Here is a 24,621-nt window from a genome sequence, read left to right as displayed (position 1 = left end):
TGAGGCATAATTGAGAAGCACGCAGTGCATACAGTAACCGCTTGTAAATGGCCGAATGGACGAAAACATGACCTAAATCCAAATCAGATCATATCTGTCTAGCCGTTCATCATCAATCCTCGAAAGAGGAAGAATGCCTGATCTCTGTAAGGTGGGAAAATTATGGGCAGCCCTCAATGGAGAACGTGGACCACCTCCTGAGTCGGGTAGATGAAATGGGATGTTTGCCCCAAAAGCTTTACTTGCAGAGTAAGCCGATGTTTTTATGATATAGCGAAACAATTCGTGAGAGAAGTCCTTGACGAAGACATCATGAAACCTTGACAGCATGGACGTGCGGGAAGATGGGAACGGATATAAGAGAATGGGAATGAATTCCCACGCCTCGGTGAAAGGTGGACGAGGTGCGAGAGACCGCAACAGATGGCAGAAGAGCTACCTCACCAACAACATGTGCAAAAACAGTTCCCTTTGATTTTAGGAACAGAAGATTGGGAGATGGAAGCGAAATGGGACTGAATTTCGGCTCACAGGATCCAACAAGACTTTGGATAGGGATGAATGGAAACAAAAATGGGCTGAAGATGCATCGAGACCAAGGAGATGCAACAACCGCTAAAAGAGAAAGGTTACGGACACAAACTAAGCTGCCCCTTATCAGGTCCAGATAGATACTACTCAAAACGCATTGCCACACTATGTGTCATATGTTATATACTTACCTATGTTCACAACCAACTAACTTATGTTTGTGAATATAATGTACACATAAATACTCACATCATTGCTTACGCTCAATAATATATTTGATTCCAACCCCGTTCTTTTGCATCCTACAGTTTTCGTTGCTTTGTAAGTGTAAGGATTTTTGGTCACTATATACGGCGTATTGTCAGTGTATGTGGGGCATTGAATATTAGAGAACTAGGTGATGGACAGTATATAACCAAGTGCTGGATGGCATGTGTAGGATGTTGGATAGTAGGAAAATAGGTTTTGATCATTACACACGACGTAATGAATAGTAATTTGGGTATATTTGATGATATATGTGGGGTATTCGATAATAGATAAATCATTATACATCACTACAAACGATGTGTTTGGTTTTGAATGTTTCATACTTGATCGTATATGTGCGGTCCTGGATAGAACATAATTGGATGTTGGAAATTAAATTTCTAAATGTTGGATAGAAGAATACTAGTTCACATTATATTTTCCGTCTAAACCTATGGGGTAATGATCAGGCTGACATTTTGTCAATAAAATAATTTTAATGACCAACGAGAAATTTCTTGTTAATTTTAGAATGATATTTCATGTAGAGCACCAGACACCACCCCCCCATCCCAATTTGAACCTAATGTTAATTCCCGTGCAGCTCCGAATTGTTTTCTTTTACTGCGGTAAACATCTTCTAACACATTAATAACGTAGCCCTATTTCTGGTCAACTACCTCTAACAATGCAATGATGTACCATCAATGTTAAATTTTAATTTGAATCCAAATAGGCCAACAAGGGAAACTCCTGTTATGCCTGTTACATCTACCAAATATATAAGTAGTGAATGGGGATACTTTACGGACAATGGGAATTAGCATTACAGGGACCCCTGGGTCAGATTACGGACAATGGAAATTTAACATGGCGAAAAATCGTGGGTCAGATTACGGACAAGGGGAATTAACATGGGAATAAATCGTGGGTCACTTTACGGACAAGGGGAATTTAACATGGCAATAAATCGTGGGACACTCTATGGACAAGGGGAATTTAACATGGGATTTTTTTTTTAAATTTTAAAAAAATTTTTTTAAAAAAGGGGTAGGCAATTCAAAGACTATCTCTTTTCGAGAAATATGGCTGGCCCTGAAAAGGGCCTTTGGTTTATGTTAATATTCCCTTAACATAAAGGGCATTTGCGACATCTTCTTTTCCTCAAACTTCGTCTTACAGCAGGACCATACATCAGAGTCCTCTTGAGGCAACCTTGTCTCTCTATATAGACTCTTCTTATCCACAGGCTGCTGTTGGTCCTGTAGACAACGGTCCACTTGGATCGGACATACATGAGCATGTCCGTCCTGAACATCATCGTTGACACAAGGGTTGAAGATTCAACGTCGGTCCACATGTTGAGGCTCCGAGAATAGGTGAATCAATGCAGTGAACGGCGCTTATTTATAGGGACAGAAAGGATTGAAACGGATTGAGTTTATTCACCAATCCGAACACGCGTTACAGAATTCAGTCAGCCCGCATCCAATCCGAAGAGAGCAGTCTGTGACGTCACGTAGTCAATATAGATTCGCTAGCGCTTGTGTGCAGTCAATCTATGCGACAGTGATTCAACATGACGGAAACTCAGAAAACGATCCATTGGGGTGCACCAGCAGGGGAGACCGCCCAAGGGAACTCGGACTTACTTTCAGAAGAGGTGAATTGGGATTTTGTGGATTTTCTCTCCTCGCAAGAATTTGTTCCGGAACCTTCGTTACCTTCTTCATTACCGCAAGTGGAGAATTTTAGACAGAGACAGAAAGAAGAATTGGAGAAATTTATACAACGACAAAAGGAAGCCGAACAAGTTTTTCTCCTACAGCAACAGCAGCAAGAAGAAGAGGTAAGAAAAAAACAACAGCAGCAACAGCAAGAAGAAGTAGTAGCAGCAAAGAAACAAGAGGGTGAAAATCAAACGGTCACGGTACTCTTGGACATTTTAGCGGAGTTAAGAAGTCTGAAACAAATGTATCAGACTTCTTTATTACGACCGAAGAGAATACGACCTTCCCGAGCCAAACACGTGAACCCTGTGACTAAGCCTACCGTACCACCCTTAGTGATTTCAACCCAATCATTATCATCATTACGTAGTCCAGAAGTAGGCCTTGGCCGTGGCAAAGGCATAAGGCAGTTAAAATTGATTGGTTAAACTCACCCCTGCACCATAAAGAAAAAAGGCCCTTTTCAGGGCCACCCACATTTCTCGAAAAGAAATACAATTTCAATTTGCCAATAACTCAAAAAAAAACCCACCCATTTTACCCTTATAGTACGTGTCTGTGTATGAGTGCGTGAGTGTAGCTTCTTATTTTAAAATCAAAACTCAAAGACTCTTACCTTATATCATTCATTTATTCTTTTCTCCATTTTTTACAATCCAATTCACAACACAACACTTTAATAAAAAGTTCATTGATTTCTTCTGTCTCCTTGTTTAGTCTCTCTGTTTTTTGAATTTCTTCACCGTCACACTCTTTTCCTCTTCTTCTTCCTCCTCGCTTTCTTCCCTTCTTCTTTTTTTCTCTTGTTTCTTTTTCTTCACCTGTCTTCTTTCTTCCTCAGAAGAATCCCTCTCTTCCTCTGAAGAATCCCTCTCTTCTTCTGAAGAATTCCTCTTTTCTTCTGACTCCTCTTGTTTCTTTTTTGGGCAATCTGGAGACCAATGTCCTTTTTCTTTACAATAATAACAGGTATCTTGACTTTTGTCTTTTTTATCCCCTGTTTTTTTTCTTTTTTGACGGTCTGGACACTCTGAAGACCAATGCCCTTTCTTCTGACAGATATAGCAAGTATCTTGACTTTTATCTCGAAAGGAAGGAGAGTAGTCCGTAGGCTGGTCTGAAGAGAATTTTCTAATGACCCCTCGCAAAGCTCTGACGAAACGTTCCATCTGGTCAGTCTCTTCCATCGTTGTGTTCGGCTTGAGAGTGAAATGAATAGTGAAAGGACAAGACACACACCCTTTTATATACGCTGGTCTGCTATGACTATAAAGTAGTTTATGGTGTTTGAACTTGAGTCATTTGACTTTTTGCTTTCAAGATGAAACGATCCCATTCATTCGAGAAGAAAGAAGAAAGTAAGAGGCAGAAACGTGATCTATCGCCTCGTACCAGGGCTGAAATCTTGGCACAAATTCATGCCAGTGATTTTGAAGAGGACATGAGTGAACCAGAATCCGAACCCTCTAAACCAAGTTCACCACCCTTTGTCAACCCTGAAAAGTACTATTCCATTCGAGAGACGGAAAAGCGCTCCTCTAGAAAATTTAGAACCACGGCTTACAAATACACGGTGAAGTTTAAAGATTTCAAGGCTGAAGTGCCGTTAGAGAAAGCAGAAGTGTTCATCACTGAGGTGTGGGATTCTTTGCTCACTGCACTCAAGCGACAATGTCAACCCAAAGAAGACGATCGCTTGAGACTTTCCATACAACACGACGGTTTGAAATCCCCTGTTTGGATCGAGTTTAGCACCCCTGCAGAATTGACTGCTTCCAAAGTCATGGACAAGATTCAACACGTGCAACAATCTAATGACCAGTTTGACATCACCGATGGTAAAGCCACACTGGACATGACCCACGTCTCTCCTCCTCAAGGGACCGGACGCAAAAAGATGTTATTGGTGGACGACCTTCGCAACACCAAAAAGAGTCTCGTCCGAATTAACAACCCTCATGACCAGATGTGTTTAGCCCGTGCCATCGTGGTGGGACGAACCTATGCCAACAAGAACGACACGGTAGAATGGAAAAGAACCTGGGACACTATTCAACGTTCCGACCGAGCCAAACAACGAAACGAAGCAGAACTCCTGTCACAACAAGCCGGACTGTCCAAAGACACACCCTGTGGCATTCCTGAGATGCAAAAATTGCAAGATGTCCTAGCTCCACGATACACCTTGAAAGTGCACCCTCAAGAAATGCGCGGGCCTCTATTGTTTCGAGGCCAAGATTTTAAGGACGGAAAATACATTCATGTTTATCATCACGATGACCATTTCGATACCATTACCAGTATCACCGGATTCCTGGGATACGGTTATTATTGTGAGAAATGTGATTATGGTTATAATAATCGAGAGCAACACAAACATTGTGGATGGAAATGCTCAGGATGTTTGGCCTCTCCACCCTGTCTGAGCGAAGAACCAGTGCCTTGTTCCACTTGTCTGCGCACGTTTGTCAGCCCTGCCTGTTACCAACAACATCTGAAGACGCAAGGTTCACAGCAGAAATGTGCTTGTCAACTCCTGAGATTGTGCCCTACGTGTGGACAAGGCATACGTACCAATAGTACCAAGGCACACGTATGTCGAGGAAAGAAAAAATGTCACATTTGTCACCACATCGTGGACTTGGAACACCAATGTTACGTGCAAAAATACCAACCCCCACCAGAGAAAGAGTACGGTCACAAGAAGAAAGGCAATTTCATCTTTTTCGATTTCGAATGCATGCAAGAGACTGGCATTCACATCCCTAATTTCTGCGTGGCTCATCGAGCGTGCGAGAAGTGCATTCAAGAACCTATCTTCAGTCATTGCCCTCACTGTAGCAAGATTCCTGGAGGACGTGAAAAAATCTTTCGGGGACCGAACACGTTAGCCGATTTTGCCCAATGGGTCTTAGACCCCGTCGACAAGACGTGGAGCCAAGAGGACATCGAACGTTACGGAGATTGTCATCGTCATGCCACGGTGATGGCTCACAATTTTTCCGGATACGATGGACAGTTTCTTCTCAGATACTATACGGAACAAGGCACCGAGCGTCCTAAAGTGACTTTGAACGGAGCCAAAATCATTTTCATGCAAGTGGGACAAGTACAGTTTAAAGATTCGATGAGTTACTTGGCCATGCCTTTGAGTCGAATGCCTAAAACGTTTGGAATGACAGAAATGGCTAAAGGGTACTTTCCACACTTTTTCAATACGGAAGCCAATCAACACGCCGTTCTACCCCATTTGCCTGAGGCTCACTATTACGACCCCGACAACATGCGTACCGAACAACGAGAAGCTTTCTACGCTTGGTACCAGGCTCACGCCTCGGACCCTTTCGACTTTCAGGAAGAAATGCTAAAGTATTGTCGTTCCGACGTGGACATTTTACGGCGTTGCTGTGGAAAATTTCGAGAACTGTTCATGGAACACGGAGGGGTGGATCCTTTGAAAGAAGCTTGCACCATTGCCAAAGCGTGTTCCTTAGTGTATCGACAACGATTCATGCCTGAAAAGACCGTGGCTGTCATCAGCCCTCAAACGACCCACTTTGTCAAACGTCAATACTCGGTCAAAGCCCTACGTTGGTTACATTACTTGTGCGACAAGGAAGACAAGTGGATTCAGCATGCCCGCAACGGAGGGGGCGAAAAGACCATCGGAACGTATTCGGTCGATGGTTGGGACTTAGAAAACCCCAAGATCGTGTACGAGTTTAACGGTTGCTTATTTCACGGATGTCCCGTCTGTTACCCTGACCGTGGCACTAAAAATCAGTTTTTGCAACGGACCATGGAAGACCTGTACCAGGACACTTGTCAGCGACGCCTAAAGTTAGAACAGGAAGGATACCAAGTGGTGGAAATGTGGGAACACGAGTACGATCACCGTATGAAAACCGATCCCGAGTTTAAACGCCTCGTGGAAAGTTACCAGTTCATGGACCCGCTGAACCCGAGGGATAGTTTGTACGGAGGAAGGACCAATGCCACCTGTTTGCTGTACCAAGCCGACGAAGAGATAGGAGAAGAAATCAAATACTTGGACGTGTGTTCGCTGTATCCCTACGTGTGCAAATATTGTCGCTTTCCTGTAGGGCACCCGCAATTGCTGACGGAACACATCGACCTGAAAAACATTCGACAATACGAAGGCTTGATCAAGTGCAAAGTTTTGCCTCCCACGAACCTATACCATCCCGTCTTACCTCACCATTGTCAAGGCAAATTGATGTTTCCCTTGTGCCGTACTTGTGCCGAAACGTGCAACCAAGACCAACCTTGTCAGCACAGCCAGGAAGAACGGGCCTTGACGGGAACCTGGGTCAGCGTAGAATTGTTCAAAGCTTTGGACATGGGATACCAACTGTTATAAGTGTACGAAATTTGCCACTTTCCCAAGACACAACAGTATTGCAAGGGTGATCCCAGTCAGAAAGGCATTTTCGCAGACTACGTGGATGCCTTTTTGAAACTGAAGCAAGAAGCCAGCGGCTATCCTTCCTGGTGTCACACTCCCGAAGACCAAATACAATTCAAAGAGAAATATTACGAACAAGAAGGCATCACTTTAGACCACATCGAGAAAAACGAAGGCAGGCGATCGTTTGCCAAAGTGATGTTAAATTGCTTATGGGGTAAAATGGCACAACGACCTTGTTTACCCAAGACGGAATATTTGACAGAACCTTCCCGCTACTTCCAGATGATTCACGACAAAACCAAATACATGAAACACGTGGACGTCGTTCGAGAGAATTTGATCTTGGTCAATTACGAAGAAGATCTGGACTTTGTACAAGACGACCCTTTTGGAAATGTCATCATTGCGGCTTACGTGACAGCCCATGCTCGCTTAAAATTGTACGAAGCTTTAGAACTGTTAGAAGAACGCGTCCTGTACTTTGACACGGACAGTTGCATTTACATCCATCACCCGATTCAACATCACCCTAACATCGAAGGAGACCGTTTAGGAGCCTGGACAGACGAGCATCCCGACGACAAGATTCTAAGTTTCGTCAGTGGCGGTCCCAAAAATTACCGCTACGAATACCGGGACAAACAAGGAGAAGTGCACACGACGTGCAAAGTGAAAGGACTGACTCTGAATTATCGTACCAGTCGAGTAGTCAACTTTGGGGTATTGAAAGAAGCCTTGCAATCGGGAGAGGATGGAAACTTTAAAGTGACCACTTATCAACCGAACAAGATTGTACGTTTACCCACTCACCACATCGTCAGTCGACCTTTGGAAAAAGTCTATCAAATCGTGTACCAGAAGCGAGTGCGACTTCGCAATCATTTCACCTTACCGTATGGACACGTTGGTATAAAACATTGGTTGTAAGAGGATAGTTACCCCACCAGAAAGATGACTTCGCCACAGCAAGAATCGAGTGAGAAACCCGATGAGAACTCCAAGTTCAAACCCTACCATTTTCCAGTCTTCTTACCTGACTATTGTGATTGTGCCCGTCGATTGGACACGTTTCAGAAATGGCCTACGGATAGGGAAGGATTACCTTCTTCGCATGTTTTAGCTAGAACAGGATTTGTCTACTTGGGACCTGAGTCAGGATTGGGATACGAGGTACAGTGTTTCGCTTGCGGACTGAAGTTACGAATGGATCTATGTATCTATAAAGATTCAGCTATTCTGGAACATACTCGATGGTCTCCGCACTGCCCTTACCTTTCTATGGCCTTTCCACCCATCACACTACGGTACAATGTTGACGGTACCTTAGAGACGGTACCTTCCGAAACAAGACATAAAAAACGTAAAAAAGGAAAGATGTACAAGCTGGAGACTGCATTGCGACTAGTATAAAAAAGGGCTATGGTCAAGATCGATAGTTCATTGTGACTACCAAGACCGAGCGAACAAGATGAATACTTTGAAAGAGACATCGTTCCAGTTTGGGGATTGTAAAAAAGTTGTATCTTCCTCTAGTGTGACTAATACTGGATGGATAAGACCCATGCATTGCGACGGAAAATGTCCGGAAGGAAACTGCGATTGTCCATGTGGTTACCATTGTAATTGCGTAACGGAGTTTGCAGATGAGTGCGATTGTGAGCCTTGCGATGGATACGATGCTGTACCTTGTGACCTGAGCGATGCCGTAAAGCATCATGGGAACTTTGTTCTCACTGCCCCTGTCATGGAAAGTGATGCTGTGCGTGTCAAACCTGAGGGATGCGAAAGTGATGCCGCTCGTCCTCTTAGACATTTTACCGGGTTTAAAGGGGAATGTTCACCTTCACGTCTACCCCCCTACGGATGTCATCCAGCCCTGAGCAAACTCCTGTTCCTGTCACCCAACCCTCATCGAAACGAACCTGTGAAAAACGAATATTCGTTCCCTGTGCGTTTGTCGGAATACTGCGACTTTGAAAATCGTCTTCAATCGTTCAAAGGAAAATGGCCAAAGTATCTGGGAGGACCGACCCCCGAAGAATTAGCCAGAGCCGGATTTTTCTACTTGGGCGAAGGAGATAAAGTCAAGTGCTTCAGTTGTGGTGTGTCACTTCACCACTGGGAACCGCAAGATTCGGCCTACGTTGAACATGCTCGATGGTCACCGAATTGTCATTACTTACCTTTAGTGGGACCGAGACATTGAAGTAACTTTTTTTACCATAATAATCTGTTCATGGATACTTTACAAGAGAACATTCGTGCTTTGCCTGTGGAGTTGAGAGAACGCATTTATCGAGAGCTGGTCAAAATACAAGTGAAACGTAAAGAACAATTGCATCCGTTACGTCACCGGTTTTTGAACCATTGGTACCTGAAGGCTATACAAGGACTGATTCAATTGAAAGTGTTCCATTGGACAGACATTGATCAACGATCCTCTAGTTTTAAAAAGGATTGGTTTGGTATGGACGATTGTAGTTACATCATTGTAAACGTACTGCATCGAATTCCAGAGGAAGAGTTAACGAATTACCAACATCTTGAACACAATGTCAACTTGGTGAAAGAGGAAACTTCTGAACGAATTGTAATGTGTAGATTAGTGACTCAACGATTTAAATTCGACACTGAAGTGAAACCATGTTTGTGCAAAGAGTACATTTCTTGTGTCAGACCAAAGAGGATTTAGTATGACCTATTCATGGATACTTTACAAGAGAACATTCGTGCTTTGCCTGTGGAGTTGAGAGAACGCATTTACCGAGAGCTGGTGAAAATACAAGTGAAACGTAAAGAACAATTGCATCCGATACGTCACCAGATCTTTAACCACTGGTACCTGAATGGTATAAGAGAACTGATTCGTCAGAAATTCTTTCAATGGTCAGACCTTGTTCAAAACTTTGAGGTCGCTAATGATCGACATGTTCATGATTATGGTTACTTCGAGATTCACCTACAGCAATACATTGAGGAAGACAAGTTAAAGGATTACCAACATATTTTACGTGGAATCTACTTAGAGGAAGAGGAAACACCTAAACGAACTCTGACGTTTCGGTTACAGTATGCAAGATTTAGATTCCCTACTGGAGAACGAAGATCTCTGGCTAGAAAGTACGTCTATTGCATCCGAAAAAAAGAGAATATAAAAACAGGCTGCCATGCCACGGTTTATGTCACATGTCATCCAACAGATTCCGTGGAAGGAACTCAATGACCATATTCAAACCGTGGATCATTACCATCGATTATTACAAGAACTGTATCCATTCAATTTTGGACGACAAGTGGTGTGTGTCTTAGTGACTTGTTTTCTGGGATTTCGTTTACCAGCCGATTCTTTGTGGACTCTTTACGATCAGTACTTACCACCTCCATGGCCTTAAATGGTCACGAAAAACTCCTTTTGCTCAAAGCCTTGCGTTTTCATTTGGATACTTCTCGACCTCAACAGGAAAAAAAGATTCGTCAACTTTTAGCTACCCAAGACGTGTATGACGATGTGTGTGTAGCTTGTGACTTACATCCCCATTGGACAGATGTTCGTGATTGGAAAAAAGGGGGTTTTGAAGCTTGGACCCAAGAAGTGGCCCAGTATGCACAAGAGTTGTTCAAGGAAAAAAGTTACTTTTCAACCTGTGTTAGTGACGGTGCCAGAAGAACCTGTCACCGAGAACAACCACTCGCTTCAGGACAGGACTGTCATGGACATGCCTGAAAGGTCATTCCGGGAGGACACTTGTGTGACAATACCTCATGTAGAGACTGTAAGAACATTACACACTGTCCCTAGGACATCTTGGTTACCCAAAACATGTTGTACAGACACTTGTTTATATTTCACTTTGATTGTTATGATGTGTTTTTTATTCCTGTACATCACTATTTGGGTTGTATGTATTTTTCTCTTTCGTGTTCATATTTGAAACATTCAATAAACGTGTTCTGAAAAAGTATATAAACTCTTGTCTTGTTTGTTTTTCGTGTCACAAGTGACATTTCTCATACCATGGCTACCTCTGCTGTCTCTGCTCCCTCTTCCTCCACTGTCAAAGTCATCGACGAACACTTAGATCGTGCCAGTTGGGAGGCTTTGTATCTTCGCCATCCCTTTAACATGCTCATTGCTGGACCTAGCGGTTCAGGCAAAACCGAATTCGTCAAACGTTTGATCGAACATAAACATCATTTGATCGATCGACCCCCTCAACGGATTGTGTGGTGTTACAAAGAGTGGCAATCGGCGTACAGCCTCTTGCGAGAAAGTCAAGGCGATTCCATCGTGTTTGTGGAAGGCATTCCTAAAGAAGACGATGGCATCGTCTCTGACTCCCGTCTAACCCATTTGGTCATTTTCGACGACATGTTAGGAGAAGACGAAGAAGAAATTAAACTGTGGTTCACGCGCAAAGGGCATCACCGTAATGCCAGTGTCGTTTACATCACCCAAAATTTGTTTCAACAAAGTAAAGCCCATCGCACCATCAGTCTCAATGCGCATTACGTGGTCTTGTTTAAAAGCCCTCGAGATAAATCGCAAGTGCAAGTCTTAGCCAAACAGTTAGGAACGCCTTGGCTGACTCAGGCGTACGACGATGCCACTCAAACGCCACACGCCTATTTACTCGTCGATTTGAAACCTACGACCCCCGAGGATTTGCGATTTCGTACCCACTTGTTTCACCACTGGTGCCAAGACGGAGGGCCTGTCCTGTACACGTCTCCGTCCTCGACTTCATTTCACTCCCCATGAAAAAAATCTATAAAAACCTCAGACCCTTTTTCGTCTGTCTCACACAGTGTGAACATGACGTCCCTTCAGTCGCATCTTCCCGTCAAATTGATTCGTGCCTTGTATGGCATCAGTCGAGAAAAAGATCCACAAACACGAGCCCGTGTCTTAGAAGCTAGTCTCAAAGAAGTCTTACGATGGTTCACGGTGACGGCACGTCAATTACTCCAAGGAATCATTCAGATTCCTCATCAAACCCAACGCTTTTTCGATCGAAACAAAGTCGCTTTGGTCCAACTGGCCGATCCCCGCATCGACACTCAAACCAAAAAACAAATCATTTTGAAACCTGGAGGGAGCGGTACTCTAGGAGGGGTCATCATTCGCTCACTCTTAAGATGGGATCCTAATGCCCCCAAAGTTATCCCCAAGACAAAAGTCCAACGAAGCCCCAAGAAGAAGAAGAAAAAGAAAAAGACCAAGTCCCCAAGAAGAACTTCTCCAGTGGCGGGACCCTCCTCTTACCAGACACCACCACCATCACCCCGGAAAAAGAAAAGAAGCCCCCAGAAAAAGAAACAGAGAAAAAGTCCTCAGAAAAAGAAAAGTCCACAGAAGAAGAAAACTAGTCGCAAGAGAGGCACTTCGGCCAGGACGCAACCTTACACTCGCAAGCCACGACCTGCCACAACGTCTCCGGCAGCCTCACGTTTGTCCACTTCTCCGTTGATGTCACCAGGAACTGAAGAGTACTTGGAGACGTTGATCACACCAAGAACTTCTCCGTTGATGACCCCCAAAAGAACTTCCCCAGTGGCAGGACCTTCCAATTTAGTGGCAGTGGCTGCTGCTCACAAAGTACCTTCTCCCAAAATCAAAGTTCAAGAAAGATCGGGCATGTTACAAAGTTTACTGGATTTGTCCAAGCAAGAACTGGCTCGATTTAGTCCGTTGCGTACCCCTGCACGACGTGTCATGCCTGTCCTCAAACTGATAAAACGTAAAGACAATCAGTGGCGACGCGTTCCAGTATAAAAAAGGCCTGTGACCGAGTAGGGTATCAGTGTTTTTAGGTGCTCCTAAAGACTCAAAGATGTCACCCTCCAGAAAACCCAAAGGAAAGAAAAGGAAAGGACTGCCACCACGTTTAGCCAAACATGGGGACCTGTTATCTGTCCTGTCCAAAGCTTCTCCACCCCTACGAAAAAAACTCATTCAAACGGCCTCCAAAGAGGTCATCGATACCGTGTGCGAATGTTGTTTGAACGTTTTGAAAGGCACGATCCCTTTGTCCAAACACCAGAAACAATGCTTGAGCAAACATCGTCACGTTCTTCGCCAAATGGTTCGAAAAAAAATTCCCATTCGTCAAAAAAAGAAGATGTTAGTGCAACGTGGAGGCATTTTGCCTCTCTTGTTAGGTCCCATACTGAAAGGAGTCTTGGGAACCATGTTGGGAGGACTGGTGGGAGCAAGATAAAAAGGCCATCGGAAGTCCCAAGATCTCAGAATTCACCCCTGACAACCCCATGGAAGGACGAAAACTAGCTTTAGTGCCTTACAAACGATGGATGGAATACCATCGGTGGCAAGAACAACGCACCCCGCATTTACCTCCCAATCCCAATTTGAGCGAGATGTCCCAGTTACAACACGAATTGCAATCCTTGATGGATCGCCAAGATTTGTCCGAAACAGAAAAATCGCAAAAGTACGGTCAACTCTTGCAACGACTGCAACTCTTTCACCAGAAAGCTTTAGACGAAACAGCTCTACCCACTTTGAAAGATTTTAAGACCTTGATGAAAAGTCCAGCACCATCACCAGTACCAGTACCAGTACCGGTACCAGTGGTCAAGACAGAAAAAGGAAAAGAAGAAGAAGAAGAAGGGTTTCAAACTCCACCAGAAAAAGTACGCAAGTTAACAACACCACCTACCTCCAGAATTGGATGGATTAAAAAGATGATGGCCACCCCTTCTTCCTCACAAGAGAAAAAGAAAGTGAAGACAGAAGTGAAGACAGAAGTGAAACAAGAACCTATATCCCCCGCTCAGACATCCTCCTCCTCTTCGACACCTATTGCCGGTCGCACACGCAAAGCCTTGCAATCCAAGAAAATACCCCAAGAGAAAAAGAGTAGCCTCTTCCAAGAGTGGGTGCCTTATTAACACACCAACACAAAATAAAAAATGGAAAAAGTCTTAGCCAGCATTTACTACGATCCCTCGCATCCTGCAGGTTACGCAGGAGTTCAAAAATTGTATCGTGCTGCCAAAACGCGACTGAAAAGTCTCCGTTTACCTCAAGTGCAACGATGGTTACAAGAACAAGCTACCTACACTTTACACAAACCCATTCGACGCAAGTTTGCCAGAAGTCGCACCCGAGTGGAAGGCATCGATCATCAATGGCAAGCCGATTTAGCTGATGTCTCTCATTTAGCCAGCTACAATCGTGGCTACAAATATTTGTTTTGTGTCATCGACGTCTTTTCCAAATTTGCCTGGGTCGTGCCCTTGACTTCCAAATCCAGCAGCGAGTTAGTGCGAGCCCTGCAACGGGTGTTGAAACAAAGCGGCCGTCACCCTCTTCGATGGCAAACGGACAAAGGCACCGAATTTCTGAACCAAGCTTTCCAAAAAGAATTAAAGAAACGTGACATTCATTTTTTTACCACCGAGAATCCCGAAACCAAAGCCAGCATCGTGGAACGTTTTCAACGCACTTTGAAAGAACGCATGTGGAAATATTTTACGCATCACCACACTCTGAAGTACATCGACATCTTACCTCACCTGGTGCAAGCGTACAACCAATCTTACCATCGAAGCATCGGACGTGCCCCGCAAGACGTGACTCCCGAGAACGAAGTGCTGGTGTTTGAGCGCCTGTTTGGTACGTCCCCGACGAGGGCTGTTCCCAAGAAAAGTGGAGAGTTGACCGTAGGAGATTGGGTGCGCATTGGCAAAACCAAACGCACTTTCGACAAAGGTTACTTACCTAACTGGACGACCGAATTGTTTCGCGTCACTGGACGAGTGCATGGCCGTCATCCTGCCGTCTATAAATTGGAAGACATGAACGGAGAAGTACTCAAAGGAACGTTTTATTTGCCCGAGTTACAACGTGTGACCAAAAAAGAAGACGACGTGTACGATATCGAAAGCATTCTCGAACGCAGAACCCGTAAAGTGGGCAAACGACGTGTCAAAGAAGTCAAAGTACGTTGGAAAGGATATCCACCCAGTTTTGATTCTTGGATCGACGCTTCGCAAGTCATCGACTATAAAAAGAAGAAGTGACCATCATGCCCTTTCACACAGCAGACGCAGCTACGTCGACCACTCCTTCTTCCCCTAGTTCTTCTGTGCAAGATTTACAAAAACAACCCTTGTGGGTGTGGTGTGGAGAACGTGTGCCTAAAACGCAAATCGTCTTTTTCTGCCAAATCTTCGTGGTGTATTGTGTCATCGGGGCAGCCATCGCCAATTTGAGTTTGCAACAAGGAGACAAACAATTGTGGACCATTTTATTGAGCAGTTGCATCGGTTACCTGCTTCCCAATCCCTCCCTGAAATTCTCCTCGAACGGGAACGTTGTGTCCAGTGCCAGTGTCAGTCACCAGTCCAACCACAATCAGAACCCCATTTTGGGCGGAGACACACCTCTGACGTCCACTAACCCCTCGGACAGCCACAGAACTCTAGAATTATGAGTCACGAAAACCAATTTTACTTAACCTTACCCAGTGACAGTTCCATGGAGGTGTTTCCCCACAACACGTTGTGCTGTTACACGGCCAAATTACCTCAAGCCATCCCGTTAGATCACGAAGCCCATTGGGAAGTGGCTTTAGTAGAAATGATTCACCCGACCCAAGTCCTCAATGTCCTTCCCAATCAAAATAAATTTGATGTGGAAGTTCATGACGAGCAAATGCAACAGTGGATGGATACCCATAGCAAATATGACAAGAAAACCCGTACACCAAATCTAAAGTGGACCACCTATCACTTGTTCATTCCCCCAGGCTATTATTTTAGTGGTCAACATTTGGTCAACACCATAGCCACCAGGTTTAATGGTGTGTTTCTGAAAGCTTTAGAGCATGTCAAAAAAAGTGTCACCCTGGAGTACCACAAAACAGCTCGTCGCTTCCTGATAAAATTTCCTGAGGGGCCCAAAATCATGTCTTTCTTATTTTGTCCTGAATTGTTTGACATGTTGGGAGGTGACATGGAGCTGAGGAAGAAAGTAGAACAACAAAAAGGCGAATTACTAGTCATTTCTGACAACGATTCTTTTGCCAAGTATTTTCGTACCCCGGTAGAACTGAACCAAGGACTAAATTTGATGTTCGTGTACTCCGATGTGGTGGAGTATAACGTGGTGGGACACACCTCTGTGCCGTTACTGCGTGTCATTCCTTTCAAAGTGGATTCTGCCGCAAACGCTGACGAGGAAGGTGGAAACACTTACCACGTCCACCGCGAATTTGTACATCCTCACTATTTACCTGTCAGCAAGTCGTATTTGGACACGGTCAACATTACTATAAAAGGAGATTTAGGACAAAATATTCCATTCACCAAAGGAAAAGTCACGGTGAAACTCCATTTTCGAAAACGGTTCTCTCACGACTCTTAAGTCATGTATCCAGTGTACCGAGGGGTTGCTCGACAGCGAGGACACGGCTTAGGAGATATGTTAAAATCGGCCTTTCGTTCGGTGGCCCCGGTGTTGAAACCGATGGTGACACGCGGATTGCACGCCTTGAAAGATGCGGCACTGACGCAAGGCAAAGAATTTCTCCAAAATGTCATCATCGACAAACAAAACCCTAAAGAAGCTTTCATGAGGGCAGGCAAAAATGTCTTGCTGCAAACGGGTAAAGACCTTTTGGGCCAACGAGACACACCTATAAATGCCCTGCACGCTACCGAGTCAGGCATTCAGCAAGGACAAGGCAGAAAGAGACGACGAAGAAAACACCCTTTCACCAGACTTCAAGCGAGAAAGGCTAAGAAAAGAAGAACCGTTCGAGACTTAGACGTTTTCGATTATTGAGAAAGAACAGAACAAAAAAAATGATGCACCGAGAGTCTTGCGCTTGTTCCAAGACGGAACTGGATCTGTTTGCCATGCCCCCCACCATGATGACGATGCAAGAATCTCAATGGGTGGAATTTCATCCCGTCTCCTCATTGACAGCCTCAGCTCCCATCGAGTTTGAAATCAAAGGACAGCCCGAAGATTACATCGATCTGAATAGCAGTTACTTGTACTTGAAAGTCAAAGTTCTAGATAAGGATGATGGTGCAGTAGAAGACACTGAGAATATAGCTCCCGTCAACAATTTCATGCATTCCTTGTTGTGAACATTCTTGTCCAGCATTAACCACTCAAGAGATCCATCGTATCGAAGCTCTCCTGAATCAGAGTGAGGAAACAGAAAGAATAACCGTTTATTCGTCAGACATTTTCAAGCAAAAAGTCAGGATAGAATTGACGACGTATTATTACCTGTGAAGAAGAAAAAACAAACACAAAACAATGGATACCTGGGAACTTTATTACCTTTTGAACCACAGTTCGTATACGGCTTCTTGGAATCCTGTCGTCTGTGCTAAAGATGAACTCCCTCATCGCAAACCTAAAGACCATCAAGCTTACGTGATCAACACGGACGACAGTCATCTCCCAGGAACCCACTGGGTAGCCGTCTACTTTCCTCAAGAAGGATGTGTGGAATATTTCGATTCGTACGGATTGCCCCCTTTGGAAGACGATATCATCGACTTTATGAGAAGAAATGCTCAGACTACCCGATTCAATAACGTGAAATTACAAGGCACAGATTCCTTGGTGTGTGGACAGTACTGTGTGTATTTTCTGCATCATCGCAGCCTGGGCTATTCCTTAGAACATTTAGTGACTCATTTTGATCCTCGTTCTTCTGCTAGAAACGATGTGAAAGTAGATCGATGGTTTTGTGACCATTATGCTTATCTTTTGTCTCAAGCTAGGAAACGTAGTGTCCATCAATGGCCTAATGATTTCCAACAGTGGAAATCACAATTTCATTCACAACGTTGTCAGCCCTGTTCAAAGTAGTTAGTATTTGAAGAAAAAAATGTTTGTGATTTGAAAAAAAATTGTTTGATGTTATAGTTTTGGATTATTGTTAAAAATGTTGTTGTTTAGTGTTAAGTGATTTTTGAATAAAAATGTTGTGTTTAGAAAAAATGCCTTTGTCTTTTGTTTAGCTAGAAGAATGTTGGATTGATGCTCTTTCATTTCTTACTATCCCTCTCATGAACGTTGCGGCTCAAAAACCGTGTGGGGATGTTTTCCTTCACGTCCGCGCTTTAACTTTAAGAACAGGGTTGTTCCCAGTCTAGCCATCCATTGTCGACTCATCCTCCTAAGAAGATGTGCTCCAAACTAGCTAAGCTCAACGAAGCCTACGTGAATCTGCATAGGGTCAGACACAGTCTGATACCGAAACCAGAAGAAATAGAGAACGTGAGAATGTTAAAAATCACTGAAGACCTGATAGAAGAGCTCTTCAGAGAAGAAATGAACAGGGAAAAAGAAGAATGGACAGAGAAGTACAGACTTCAGAGACAGCAGCAACAGCAGCAACAACAGCAACAGCAGCAGCAACCTGAAGCTGACAGAGGCTTTGTCGATTGTCGTATCGACACCAAAGAATTCTTCTTCTCTTTCCGAAGAAGCAGACCTATCGCCAGAAAGTCTATCCTCAGAGGACATCGCATTCTTAGAAACTAAAAAAGAATGCCATAGCAAAACAAAAAAACAGCCCTTTTCAGGGCTACCCAATACTCTAGAAAAGAAATAACGATGGATTTGCCAATGTGTGTAGGTAGAGTAGTGTGTATATAAACACTAACTCTTTTTCAAAAAATATGAGGGTATGTGTTTGTGTGATTGTGTTTGTAAGTGAAAAAAATAGGTTGGTGTGGATAGTAGATTAAAATGATGTTTGTTTTTTTGGGCTGTTAGAGGTATATATTTGGGGTTAGATTGGATTGCTTTGCGTATGTGGATAGTCTATTGAAGTGATTTATAAAAAATTTTACAATAATGATGGATAGCATAAAAAGTGAGTGAGTGTTTCTTTTAGGTCCGCGCGTTGTTGTTTTTTTTTTTTTTGGTCATGATCTAGGTAAGATGAATTTTATGTTATTAGGGGGATGTTTTCCATCACGTCCGCGCTTTCAGTATAAATTGAAACTCGTTCGGCAGTCCAGCTACCCTTGTTGATTGATCAACACCGAAAAATGAACACGAGACTTGAGAAACTGTTGGAGCTTCATGTGCATCTGGAATATGCCAGGCGCATATTAAATGAACTGGCCGCGGAAGCCATTGTCGAGGAGGGAAGGATAAGAGAGGAGGAAAGAAGAAACAAAGAAGAGGAGGAGAGAAGATATAAAGAAGAAGAAAGAAGATATAAAGAGGAAAGAAGAAACAAAGAAGAGGAGGAGGAAAAGGAGAGAAGAAAAAATTTCAAAATCCCAGAGAGCGAAAATTGGGATTCTGAAGCGACATATCCTGCCTCTGCTCTCTCCCCCCAAAAGGTAAAAAGTAACTGGGGGATAAGATGCGTATGTGGCGCCAGGCCTGGAAGGTGCCACCATTAACCAGGTGCCCATGAAGTTCCAAACAAAACAGCCCTTTTCAGGGCTACCCAATACTCTAGAAAAGAAATAACGATAGATTTGCCAATGTGTGTAGGTAGAGTAGTGTGAATATAAACACTAACTCTTTATTAATAGTGGAAGTGTAAGTGTTTGTGTGTTTGTAAATGATGAAGTATTAGTTTGTGTGAATAGTAGATTATGGGTTTCTTTATTGTTTCTTAGAGTATGTGGAGAGTATAGTTTGGGCTTGATTATATGAAATGAGAAAAGTGGGGATGTTTTCCTTCACGTCCGCACGTTGTTGGTCATGATCTAGGTAAGATCAATTTTATGTTTTTAGGGGATGTTTTCCATCACGTCCGCGCTTTTTGTATAAGAACCCACAGTATTCGTGGTTCAAACCATTCTGCAAAGAATAAAAAAAGAAGATGGCTTCAAACCACCTTAACAAAATGGAAAAATTGCAAAACGTCATGGACAATTTAGGAATGTTTGAGCAAATGTTGGTTAACCTAAACGAGGATCACTACTCATATAGTCCCCATAGAGTGAAGATGGAGATAAATAATTTACGAAAAATGAAGGTAATCATTAGTGATCTGTTGAAAGAAATAAAGGAGGAAAAGGAGGATGAAGAGGAAAGGATAAGGATGAGAGAATGGAATGAAAAAATTGAAAAAGAAGAAGAAAATGAAAAGAGGAAGAAAGAAGAGGAGGAAGAGAAGAAGAAAGAAGAGGAGAAGAAAAAAAAGAAAGAGAAGAAGAGTGTAGGAGATAAAATAAGAACTTGGTGGAGGAAAAGAAGAAATTAGAAGAAGAAGAAAACCCAAAGGCCCTTTTCAGGGCCCCCATATTTCTCGAAAAGAGATAGTCTTTGAATTGCCTACCCCTTTTTTAAAAAAATTTTTTTAAAATTTAAAAAAAAAATCCCATGTTAAATTCCCCTTGTCCGTAGAGTGTCCCACGATTTATTGCCATGTTAAATTCCCCTTGTCCGTAAAGTGACCCACGATTTATTCCCATGTTAATTCCCCTTGTCCGTAATCTGACCCACGATTTTTCGCCATGTTAAATTTCCATTGTCCGTAATCTGACCCAGGGGTCCCTGTAATGCTAATTCCCATTGTCCGTAAAGTATCCCCATTCACTACTTATATACTTTAATGTATAGGGATAGTAAATTGTGGAAAACATTAGCCCATTATCCTGGCTATCGAGACACATCTATCGACAGAACCACGTAACCAATATGCAGGAAATATTTGTTTATTTGATTGTTTGGTCCGAACTGGGTAACACGCATTGATTATAAATCCAATCACCCACAAATAATGCACATTAGACACGTGTTTCTTTTAAAGGGAGCGTAAATAAATTTCAGCTGTTTAAAGCTAATAAAATAAATTTTATTACATAACCAGTCCATGCATATTTATAAAATAGCTGAATTGCGCAGTCATCCATTCTTATAAACGAATTTCCGTCTTTTCCACATGATACAAAATATCTATTAAAGGTATTAGTCACTATATCCACTCTATGAGTTTTGCCTTTCAGTAAGAAAACAGTATCATCTAAAATATTATATATTCCATACACCCACGTGAATAAGAAAAGAACGATTACATAGAAAGGTGTTTGATACGCAACTGCTAACTGAAAATCTTCCTATTTTCAAACGCCTCAAAATATTTATACTGGAGGTCAAAAGGCATAATAGAGAGAGAGAGAACGAGCGAGCGAGCGAGAGAGAGATGTGTCATAAAAAGGTGATTGTGTTTTTAGTTTCATTTCATACATATTATAAATCTCTAACATGTTTAATATAGATCATGCAACTTTTCCATTAAGCTTCACTTTATATTCAACCCGTTTTCTCACCCTTGATTAAAGGGGCCGACTTTTCTCTTTTGTGTGGCATACGTGTAGCTTGATCGTTGTAAACTTGTGCATGAAAAAAGTACATCTAGATTCACGCATTAGTGTTTCTGTCACGAGCCAAAGTCGGTCTGGGTAACGTTGATATCAAGTTCACATAAGTGGCAATTGAATGAAGGATACATACATTGGAACGGAATGATGGATGTTAGTCAAGGGTTACATAAATTTTGACGTATACATGATCACAGTACAATAACAAAATACAGAAGGTATTTTGACGGTTTTGCGTGATTCTCACAAGGTGTGCATGTGTGTGTGTCCGTGTATGTGACAGTCTGTAGAGTGGCAGTTTATAATGATGCCTATTATTTGGGCATCATGCGTCAGACATGTAGAATCATGTCCCACCCATTCACATTATCCTGACACCAGGCCGACCAGTTTTAAAACTAACCTCTTAATGCTAAGCGCCTGGCGAGGCAGCTGTTAGTACCATTTTTACAAGCATTTGGCATGACTCGGCTAGGATTCGAACCCGCGACCTCTCGCATCCGAGGCAGACGCTCTAACCACGAGGCCACCGGAACGGGCACGCTATCGAAGAAGGAATAACGAATGTTAATAGGAGCAAACATATGTCAGAGGTATTCAAAAAGCAAATTATAATAAAAATTTGCGACACTATATATATATATATATATATATATATATATGCAATACATTGACATCGAACAAGTCGAAACTTGTATCTAACTAGCTTGAGCGCTCTCGACTCTTTAATAAAGTTAAAAGGTTTAATTCCTGTAGAAACAGCCATGTCAAGTTTCGCAGAAATAACATTTTTTCTGTTTTATTCGTTTGTCTTGTCATTGTTTTGTATTTGTCTTTGAAAAAACCTCATTAAAGAGTCGAAAGAGTTCAGGCTGGTTAGAGACTAGTTTCGCACTGTTCATTATCAGGTTATTGCATTTATCTTAATCGATACTTGACACACGTGATCCCTTGCTGGATCCAGTGCATTTGAAAGGATTGTTATTCGCCATATGATCTTTATTCTTTATATTATCAACCTCGTATGGCACGATCAACCTTTGGTGTGATCTAAAATCCTTTCAGTTCTGTATTTTATGTAGTGTTAGTGTATCCGTTCCAATTGTTTCGTTCTTGTATTTTGATAATTGCCTCATCTAGTAGAATGGAGACGATGTCTCAACCAATACAGAAAACACTCAAAACCTTTCGCAATGAAACTAATGCCTTACTTCGTCTTAAGCATCATTGCACTCTTTTGCATCATTTCCTCGAAACAAACACAGTCACTTTAGGTCTTCAGATTCATGTCAAGCCGCAAATTATTGGCAGGAGCTCAAAGAGATTCAACAAGAGATGGAATAAAATAACCCACGATGCGCCCATTAAACTCACAGCCCTACTTGGGAAGAACATAAATCATCAATGTCTTGTCAAATCAGCAACCATCGAAGGATTAAAACAGCAGATGAATTCAGTTTCCACAGAGGAACATTTGCAAGCGTTTTACTCTAAATTAAATAAGGATCAAAAACGGATCTCTGCAAAACTATACAAAGTCAGAGAAAAAACTTAGAAGTCATGATCTACAACCAAATCACTGTTGTGAAGAAGCTTCAGTTGACGAAATATCTTCTAAAAACAAGCGTAAGAAGAAAATTCGCCGTAAAAGGAAGAGTAACAAGCCCTCTGTAGCAAAAACTAATTCAACTGTTACTAACTCAGTGGTCAATATCTCTAAGTTAGAATTTACGGAGGCAGAAATAAAACTTGTATCGATGGGCTTGAGTTTCTGTCCCCGTCCAAAGACATATGACAGAGGGAAGCTGAAAAAGAACACCGAAGAGTTTAGCCGCCGATTAAGACTCAAACCAATAAATAAATCAGAGGAAAATTTAAGCTGCGACCAACGCATATTCAGAACGAAAAGTAATTGGACCCCACCAAAAAGTTCAATTCCAAATCTAGAAGCCTTTATCAACTCAGTTGAAAATGACACTTCCAGACACATCAACAATACTAACAGATACTCTAATTTGACAAAAGAAGAAACATATGCCCTACACTCACTGAAAAGCAAAACTTACATTAAAATTAAGCTTCAGATAAGGGTTCCGATGTGGTGGTTATGAATAGGGAAGAAGCAAGTAGAAAACTAAGTGAAGGTAGGTTCTGACAAAAACTAGACAATGATCTAATATTATTGACGAGGCGTACCAAATCGGGCACATACACCAGCAAACGGGAAACTACTTACGCCCTGAAAACCCAAGGGCAGGTGGATGTTATCTTCTATTTAAAATCCATAAACAAGGAAACCCGGGCAGACCTATACTCTCCGGTAACGGGCATCCCACAGAAAGGATATCAGAATATTTGGATCATTTTATAAGACCACATGTCCACAAATTACCATCGTATCTTCAGGACACGACTTATTACCTCATAAAAAGCATAGTAAGTGAACCATTACTGCCAGATACATTGCTTGTTTCCTTAGACGTCACACCTTTTTATACTAACATACCGCACAACGAAGGGATACAGGCGTGTAGAGAAGCATGAGAAACTGGAACTGTAGACAATCTACCCACACACTTCCTAGTCCAACTCCTGGAGCTTGTCCTAAAACTCAATAAGTTTGAATTTAATGAAGAAAACTACCTCCAAATTAACGGAACCACAATGGGTACAAAAATGACCCCTTCGTATGCTAATATTTGTAAGGGAAAACTGGAGGGTCAACTTTTAGCATCGGTTGAACTTACACCATACCAGTGGGTACGCTTTATCGATGATATAGAAATGAAGTGGCAACATGGAAGAAAAGTCTGGATGATTTCATATCAAATCTAATCAACTTCCATCCCTCAATAAAATTTGCGGCAGAAGTCTCCAACTCAAACCACGTCTTCCTTTTCACAACAAACAGACTGGTATAAAACAAACTCCATACAGACATCTACTCGAAACCAACCGACAAACACCAGTATCTTCCCCCAAGCAGCTGTCATCCAAAACACTGCTTTAGGAACATCCCATATAGCCAGGCACTGAGGATACACAGAATTTGCTCTGACGATGAAACATTCATAAAAAGGTCTGAAGAGCTATCTAAACATTTAATTTACCGAGGCAACGACAAAGACCTGATTACGGAGGCAACCCAAACGCTAAACAAAGAATCCACAATGAACTACTAACTACGGAAAGAAGGAAAAGGCTGATAGGATACCATTTATCTTGACCTACCATCCAGACAGCCCCAAAGTAGGTAAAATCATCGGGAAACACTGGCCTATCGAGCAATGGTCGGACGCACTAAAATTAAACCTCCCTAATAAACCTGTAGTAGCCTACCGG

General features: G+C 42.5%; 1 protein-coding gene across 4 annotated transcripts in view; it reads right to left on the bottom strand.

Annotated features, from left to right (window-relative positions):
* The window catches only part of LOC149783187 (uncharacterized), a 79,933-nt gene that overhangs the window by 16,093 nt on the left and 39,219 nt on the right, over positions 1–24,621 (bottom strand). Inside the window, exon 1 of one of the 4 annotated variants that reach the window (XM_089931415.1) lies at positions 21,683–21,822. The exons of the other annotated variants lie outside the window; for them this stretch is intronic. The gene's annotated coding sequence lies outside the window, so the exon portion shown is untranslated. Of the gene's footprint in view, positions 1–21,682; positions 21,823–24,621 lie in introns of those variants that run through there. 4 annotated transcript variants of the gene reach the window in all.

The sequence above is a fragment of the Sinohyriopsis cumingii genome, chromosome 14 (genome assembly GCF_028554795.1).
Source record: "Sinohyriopsis cumingii isolate HCF-2022 chromosome 14, ASM2855479v2, whole genome shotgun sequence".
In the NCBI taxonomy this organism is placed as follows: domain Eukaryota; kingdom Metazoa; phylum Mollusca; class Bivalvia; order Unionida; family Unionidae; genus Sinohyriopsis; species Sinohyriopsis cumingii.
Note: the sequence above shows the minus strand (reverse complement) of the source record. Positions and strands in the feature narration are given on the sequence as shown.